Below are 6000 nucleotides of genomic sequence, written 5' to 3' on the forward strand. Positions count from 1 at the left end.
TGTAATTTTAGCATGACATGTCCTAATAGACTCTTTCCCAGCCGTTTTTTGGGTCTACTGTAGCAGCTGGAATCAATAAATCATAGTGGAGTTTCCATTTTCACAAAACTGTCTGTCCTTAGAACTATAACTGCTGCTTGCTTTAGCTTCTGATTGAGTAGTCCTAATGGGACGTAGCGGGCTAGAGCAGCAGCGTGAAAATACAATTTGGTTTTTTTTTCGAATCCATCTCATACGTCATACATAAAACAGTCAGAGCAAAAACATTTGAGTGTAACATTGTTCACTTTGACGAAAAAAAAGATCGAAAATTTAACGCGAAAATAGTCAAATTAACTGGAAGTCAATGGGTTTTTAGTTGAATATAACGGTTTATTTTGTCCTTTTCTACATAAGTGATTTACCTTATTAAAAGCCTATTCGAACGTCTTTTTCTATTATTCTTCATTTTTAATGTTTTTTCGGGGACAATACATTTTTAATTCGTTGATTTGAGCCAATATTTATTATTCGTCGTGCATTCGAATGTGTCTCGATCGCAAATTTAAAATCGCATTTTTTCCGAGAGACATTACCCAGATATAGGTCTTTAGTCGCATTTTGGTGGTGGTCCTCAACAAAGGTCAGTCTGCTTTGTATCTCCATGGGCTAATTTTTGGGTTATTGACCAACACGTCGTCAGGTTGGGAGAATTTACGACCGTACGTCGTCACTGAGGAGACTGATGAAGGCGGAGTCTAATAAATCATAGGCACACTTGTTGAATACATTGTTAACATTCCAATACGATTAGCAACACAAATTAAAAATCTTCCCATCAATTGAAATAACAACAAAATAAACTGAATGTTTATTAGTTTTTTTAATTAACAAATAAATGAATGCTAAGTAAGTAGAGTCGTGGGAAAGTAAAGTTGTTTGTAGATCAGAGAAGAGTGAAATTAATTTTCTACTTTCTTCCTTGTGTAGATTAGAGCATGGAGGTATAGAATAAATAGAGGAATTATCTACAGTAAGTAAAATAATTCTTATATGGATCAGAAAAGAGTATAGCTCTACACTATCAAATTTTATGTGACAACACCCAACACAAGATGCCTGCAAACCCTGACCTTAATTATATCATGGAGAATTATTTCTTATATCATTATTTATTGCATTGTTGTACTATATTTAGAGTCTCTAGATAAATGTTTTGAAACTTGAGAAATACATTTTCCATGCCTAATGGGCCTATATATTATATAGGACGTATTATCAGGGACTAAATTAACCCCTCTTCCCTGATTATAAACGCATAAGCCGAGATTCATCGAAATTTATGTTTAAAAGCATTAATTGTAGTGTGCCAAAAAAATACGTTTAAAAAGGAAATAGAGATATTATTAAGAAAAGCGGCATCCAGAGAAATTCTCGGTTGAGAAGATTTCATCGAATGAATCAGTTCAAAGGCGATTTGCCGACATTTGTAGATTTTCTTATCTTGATCTGTAATGGTGCTACCACTGGAAACTAATTAAAAGGAAAACATTAACAAATTATAATGTTATTATAAATATTAGGATTGATACACCACCGATTGATTTATCCAAATAAAGTTATTAATAATAATAATAATAATAATAATATCAATAATAATATACTATTATTTATTTTGATCGACACTTTTAAACAGTGGCACACATACGTAGATGGTGCGTCCATACAATTTATACAAAATTTGAACAACACGATTATTTAAAAACTATACAAAACAATAGAAAATAAAACTGAAACTAAAACATTTTTGTCATATTTGATTAGGAACTTTCGTGCACAGCTTAAATTTTGAGGGGTAAAATTTTGCATAATTACTCAACGTATATTATATGATATTAATATAAACTATAATATCTCTATGCTCGACGTTATTACAAAACATTTTTTTTTATTTTACAAAAACTATAATAAACAGTAAAAAATTAAAATAACACAACTACTAATTTACAACGGCAAAGAAAAAAACACACATACAACATTGTTTTAAAACTGTATAACTTATCAGCGCGAGCAGAATTGTTCATGTCTAAATAAATGAACATTTTTTGTTTTAAATATTCAGTAATTAGCTCCGATCTAAGTTGTTTATTTAGTTGTTATTTTGGGCGTGAGAACATGGAGTTAAAAATCGCGTCGTAACGATCTTGAAAAGTTTGTTATTTAGCAGAGCTTGTGTAACATTAACAATGTGCTTTGGGCGTGAGAAAGCTTACCTTAAAATAAATGAAAATAATTATATGAACAAAATAATGATTATTATTTATAATAGTATCTAGTGTATTATGTAAATAGTATTTATTTCGAGAAATAAAATACATTTTACAAAATATAAAACAAATAAAGGGACGAAATTTAAAAAAAAACACGTCACAGATAGGCCTGTTATGCCAGCAGCACCAAGTGTACCACAAATGGCTTAATTAAGGTCATGCTTATACCATGGAGCTAATTTTATAGTTCCATGCATATACTAAAGTGTACAGCAAACCAGGGGTTCACAAATTAGTTTGACAAAGGCCTATCTGATATTAATATCTCAATTTCTTTTTATTTCGGAAATATCATCCATATTAATAAACTTATTAACAGAAAAAGAAAAATCTAAACTTAAGTATAAAGAATGCTTCTCCATCTACAATAAATTTTGGAGTTATGGAGCATATGTTTGCAAACACAAGCAACAAGGATGTTACCACTATTCAACATACGTTGCATGAAACCATAGGTAGATTTTCGCATGTACTCATTAAAGGAAGGGACACCATGTTCAATAAACATTGCACTGGCACCTACTACTTCTAGAGACATTAAGTATACGGCGCAGAGCATTATTGTAGCATACATTAAGAGATCTAATATTCTTCATACGATAGTTACACCAAAGGGCTGCACAGTATATTAATACAGTAAGATCTAAAGAGACAACATAATATAAAACGTTAGGAATTAAGTACCAAAACGTATAAACATTTAAAATGGTGAGAATAATTCAGTCTATCATTTCCAAAATCAAATCCTAACTAAATGTATTTTTATTAATATTTATATTACATATTTTTCCCCTCGTTCGTTTTAACATGGTTTTATAGAATAGTGTACACAATAGAAGATGACCTCTACTGTGTTATAAGTATATTCGGTCCATTAATATTTATTCATAATTATATAAACTTAGTGCAGTAATGACATATTTGTTAATTGTACAGTGATTTTTATTTGTTATTTACGTTGATGCCTGGAACATCGTTGTATTTTCCTGATTCATCCAGGGGGGTGTTAAATAAATCATTTTACATCTCCCTGATTTATCAAACTTTACTCCTAAGTTTCATCATCTATACTAAATACTGTAGGCCTATTATGTATTCATTATACATTATTGGTGTATATAATAATAATAATAATAAATAATATATTTATACAGGATAAAACAATCAGATAACAGTGTATCTGTTTTACATTGTGGTCCTGTCATATATAATTTCTTTCACGATATTATTTTCGCACCGAGTAGACGTCGATTAATTAAATGTCATGTCGTCATCGTCAGAAACACATTCAAAATAAAAATCTAAATTTTAAGATCAATTATAAACATTTATTTCTACACTATCCTTTTTACAATATAAATATATATTATATGCATTGAAACTATATTAACAAATAGGCCATAGTTTTTGTTAAGGAGTTGTCTAAGTTGTCAAAACCAGATGAAAATGTTTAATCATATATATTATAAGGAGTTGTCTATAGTTTTTTTGTGTTCTAAAACTTTTCGCAAGTCACAAGTTTAAAGCATACTGTAGTAGCTTCTCGTAAATTATAAAACGTTTAAAGTTTGAGTGGCCCTGGTCGTCTGTCTCCTTTGATGGATAGCCTGAGGAGCTGTCGCCCCGTACGGCGCCGTAGAGATCTTCACTGTCCCTGATCACCTGGCCCATCGAAGATTGGAGATCGACAAACTATAAAAAAGAAAATAATAACGAGTATAATTTATAATACTGAGAAAGAATTGTTTTGGGAAAAGGATTATTAAAAGAGAAGCTGAGCTAAGTAAGTCTCATTTTTTTTTCAATAGAACTATTGAGAAAAATTAGGATATTGAGTTTGCAATGACGTCTTCTTTTTCAAGAGGAGAAATGTGTACTGAAAAATATTTCAGGAAAAAATAATACTTACAAAGTCGTCCCATTCCAAGTTCAGCTAACAATTCGTCCCCACTGATGGAACCGCACATCACGTAGTCTTCATAGCCCAGGATGTCGTTCAAACTCTCTCCACTGAATGTGCTGAAAACATCATCTTCTCTACCATTGGACGACTGGATATCACAAGAACTTGATGATGAAGACGTTGAGTGATGCCTAACTTTATTCTTTACATCCATCTCCGATGATTTCTCTATGTCTTCTCTGCATGGTACTGCCCTGGATATGTACCGTAGCTGGCTAGTTGATATGTCGTCTGCATGTTTCTGACCATATCTCGTGCAGTTAGCAGAGGCCATAATTATTGAGAAACAAGATGAAATTACCGTATATTACGTAGACGTGATTTGTTTTATTTATTTATTATCGATGTTTGCAGAAAAATATTCAAAATGATAATGATCGATCACGTTCGTTCATCTTAAAGTCACCCTTTTCGGTGATAACACTTTGACCAATCAAAATAGCTGATACGAAAATGCGCCATGGTTCCCGGCGGTGATTGTACCATAAAGGTAGCAAGTTAACAAAAGCCTTATACCCTACTTTGAGGCACCGCCCCTCTGCTGTGATCACCATGGGGGTAAACTGGAACGGCGAAAATTATGGAACATGAACAAAATAAGATTATTTCTTTATTTAGACATGGACCTATAAATTCTAGTTTATAGTCCATGTTTTAGATTTACATATGAGTGGCGCACGCGGCACATAATATAGTTACTGTACAAAAAAAACCAACTAAATATAAAAAAATCATTCATTTATTAAAAGTTCAATAAAGTTTGCGGTACAATTCTGACGTTTCGATCAATATCCTACTTTGATCATCCTCAAGAGTAAGAATTAATATAAAAATATAGAATACAACTGTTAAAAGATGGTATATCAATAAAAATGCACATTAAAAGTAGAAAAAGCCCCACACCATTTCAATTTATTTAATACAGACATTTAGATACAGAATATATTGTTTAAATTTATCTAATTGGGCCTCACATAGTAATAAATTAAAAGGATAGCAGAAATATGTACATTTACTTGAGCCGCCGTGATTTTAAATCATTGCAAATAGCCCATGTAGAGTATAAGCAGGGATGTTTACAACTCCCTGGTATAAACCTCTATTCTCAATGCATCTTACAAAAAGTATATTTTAGTGTCCATCATTATACAGTATTTTTTTATATTAAAAAAAATCATCAACAAAAATGAAAGATGGCGGTGGTCACTTGAGTTAAAATATTGAAATATTGAACATTTTCAAATGATTTCCTCCACCCTATATTGTTACGCAGCAGAATACAATAGTTGTACATTGTAAACCGAATATAAAAACAACTACAATTGGCCTAACACGTCCAAGAGACAGTTTGTGTCTTATTATTCGGTTTTCTAAGCAGAAACAGCGGCATTGTTAATTCGAACTATAGGCCAGAAATAGTTGACATTTCGCTGTCAATATTAAGGTAGATGAATTGTACAGTATAACAATGCAAATTCAGGCGTATCAACACATTATATCAATATCATGGGTTTTTAACTTTCTTTTCAAATGTTTTATTCAGCCTATGTAATTGTAAGTTAATAAAAACGCAACTCAGATACCATGAAGAAATAATTTAGCTGTAAGTTAAATTATTTCTCCATAGTAATAATATAAAGTATATATTTGTTCATTTCTGATTGATAGGACAAACTGTACTGGCGCCCTCTCTATGAATAATGGTTTCTATAGTAACCAATACGCAGT

Source organism: Antedon mediterranea, chromosome 10, assembly GCF_964355755.1.
Source record: "Antedon mediterranea chromosome 10, ecAntMedi1.1, whole genome shotgun sequence".
NCBI lineage: Eukaryota > Metazoa > Echinodermata > Crinoidea > Comatulida > Antedonidae > Antedon > Antedon mediterranea.